General features: G+C 42.5%; 1 long non-coding RNA gene across 1 annotated transcript; it reads left to right on the top strand.

Annotated features, from left to right (window-relative positions):
- Nucleotides 1-878: 878 nt before the first annotated feature.
- LOC135320559 (uncharacterized) lies at nt 879-2,677 on the top strand. Its single transcript, XR_010379738.1, has 2 exons — nt 879-1,615; nt 2,144-2,677. It is a non-coding gene; the product is annotated as an uncharacterized LOC135320559 (long non-coding RNA).
- The last annotated feature ends 328 nt before the right edge of the window (nt 2,678-3,005 follow it).

Here is a 3,005-nt window from a genome sequence, read left to right as displayed (position 1 = left end):
CTCACGCATGCTTTGTGCCTGACACACTTACTCTCATGTCATTGTGTATCATGATTCGGAGATGGAGTTGCTTCAGGTTTGTAGATTTTTGTTTTAACATTTGTGTTGAATTCTTTCTCCAGGCTGATGTTTCCTGTTGTGTTTGTGGAAAGAGTAGAAGGGAAACAAATACTTTGTTTTGTTTTCAGGAGTCCTGAGTTGATGAGAAAAGTGTTGAGGGTGGGCTGAGGAAAAGAGTGACACTCCCTCTCCTCCCGGCTGAAATTGATAAACAAATAAATCAATTAAGTGTATCGATATTTGACCAATAGAAGTTAGCGAGCCCAAAATGGATAGATATGCCCAATGGAAATTACTGAGTTCACCTGTAGAATTATGTGCTTTACCAAGTAGAAGCAGCTTAGAGCAATCAGAAAAGTAAGTAATATGATGAGATATAAAAGGGATATCATATCTTTTATTTCTGAAACTTTTCTACGGTAAGTTGTGTAGAGCTAAAATTAAGTTTCAAGCACCAGGATTTAAGAGTGTGGGTGGTTCTGTAGGATCGTTATTCACGGATGTGCCTAGACCAAGCTAGAGTGGCTGAAGATGGCAGGAAAAGACCCAGAGGCAGGATTTGTCATCCTAGGGTGTCCTCCATAATGGTTCCATGTGAAAGCCCATGATTGGTTTAACAAACTGTAGCACACCCCAGCCGGCTGTGAACTTTGATAAGAAAAAAATATGCTTAGAAACTGCTTTGCAAGCAAGTGCCTGTGCATCCTCACACCAGTCTCCTTGCCTTAAAAAGCAGAGACAATGCTTTGCTTGCATACTTGAGGTTTTAGATAGCACTCTGCTGGTTGCAAAGCAAGGACCGTGGCCCTAAGCAATAAACGCTGGGCTTGTGTGCTGTTAGATAGTCTATTATCCCCAAAACAAGGACCTGGCTGGTCTGGTGGTCTGCTTTGTAATTCACATATCTAAAAATGTATCTTGTTCCCCTCACCCCATGACTTCCCTAAAGATACACTAATCTTTTGTACTCAATGTGGATTTTACAATCTCTGCCTCATCCCGTCTTTCCCGAAGTTCCTCCTTACTATCTCACAACTGTTGATGAATTTTTCCTTTGATTATACACAATAAATATGGGAGCATTTGAGAGGCTCGTGGAGTTGGCTCCCTACTCCCTCTCGATTTCTTGACTTTTTACACAGAGTCTTGAATAATCATTCCGTGCTGGTAAGACTTCTGCCAGCCAGATGCCACAGTTCCAGGTGAGAAGTATGCAGGCTTTATCTTTCCTACCCGAGGGAGAGAGGGGAGAGAATTGAGATATGCTCCCCCGTGGTCCCTTCCTGCCCCAGGGCCACTGCAGTTCACCTGAAGCCTTCTGACCTCTGCTCAGAGGGCCTCTGTCCCAGGACTGACTGCAGCCTTTTCTTCCCTTGTCAACATTTCCTTTCAGAAGTAGGTCTCTTCTCTGCAATTGAACCCTGGCAGATGTGATGGTGGTCAGCGTGCTGGTGGGCAGTCATTTGGGGACTCCCAGGAGCCATGCTGATTCTCCTGAGTCTCTCAATCGGGGTTACAGAACAGTCGAGAACCGAAGGAAGCCCATTCACGTGAGGTCAACAGAGCATTACATCACTTTCATTTTATTTTTGAATTTTCCGTAGAGAAATTATTTGTAGCAAACTGTTCCAGATTTTCGGCCTCCTGCTTTCCTCATCACCACTTCCTTGCTGGCTCTGGTGCTTGTTTTACAGACCAGGTTTCTTCTCTGGTCATTTCTAGCAGCTTGGCTTGCCGAATCCTTGATCTGCATTTGAAGCAGAATGCTTCTTTGTGATGTGAAACTAATTTTCCTATTTCTGAATATTTCGTGTACACTCAGCAACGGTTTCAAGTGAAATGCTCTTGTCCAATTTCGGTTAACTCACATTTGCTGATCTCCTGCTTTCATGCTGAGGGCAGTTTCTTCTTCCTTTAATAAAATTTTGCAATTTGCATTTACTATGGGAAGGTACTGGCCCGAGGTGCTTTTTTTCTTAACAGTTTTAATACAATTCACCCATTAAAATGTACAGCGGTTTTTACTCTATGCCCAGAATTGTGCATCCCATTCAATCTTAGAACATTTTCATCCCCCCAACAGGAAGCCCCGTATGCATAAGCAGATATTTCCATCTTCCCCATCCTCCCCCAGCCCCAATGAGCCACTCTTCTCTCTCTGTGGATTTGCCTGTACTGGACATTTCATTTAAATCGAGTCACTTCATGTAAGTGGAACCGTCTATTGTGACTGACTTCTTTCACATTGAGTAACGTTTTCAATGTTTGTCCACGTTGTGGCCTGGGTCAGTACTCTATGCTTTGCTATTGCTGAATAATATTCCACTGTATGGCTGGGCCCCACTGTTTACCCATTCATCAGGTGATAGGCATTTGGGTTGTTTCTGCTTTTTGGCTGTGATGAGTAGTGTCGCCGCGAACATTCCTTTAGGAGTTTTTATGTGGACATTTGTTTTCAGTTCTCTTACGTGTGTGCCCAGACAGCAGAATTGCTGGGTCATTCAGAAACCAAATGTTCAACTCCCTGAGGACCTGCCAGGCTGTTTACCAAAGTGGCCACGCTGTGTTACGTCCTCACCAGCAACTGCTGCCTGCTCCGCTTCATCTGTGTCCTCATTAGTGCTTGTTATTTTTTTTTATTATACCTATTGTTGTGGGTGTGAAGCGGTTTCTTCTAGTGGTTTTGACTTGATTTCCCTTAGAGCTAATGATATTGAACATCGTTTCATTGTGCTTATTGGCCATTTGTATATTTTCCTTGAAAAATACCTTTTCAGATCCTTTATTCACCTTTTAATTGAGTTGCCTTTTTATTGTTGAGTTGTAGGGTTTTTTTTTTTTTTTCATTTGGAGATACAAATTCCTAATCAGATAAATGATTTGAAAAAATTTTCTCCTGTGTATTGGTTTTTCAGTCTCTGGATGGTGCCCTTTGAAGCAAAGTT

This window comes from Camelus dromedarius, unplaced genomic scaffold (genome assembly GCF_036321535.1).
Source record: "Camelus dromedarius isolate mCamDro1 unplaced genomic scaffold, mCamDro1.pat HAP1_SCAFFOLD_14, whole genome shotgun sequence".
NCBI lineage: Eukaryota > Metazoa > Chordata > Mammalia > Artiodactyla > Camelidae > Camelus > Camelus dromedarius.
The sequence above is the reverse complement of the archived record's forward strand: the minus strand, read 5'-3'. Positions and strand labels throughout refer to the sequence as shown.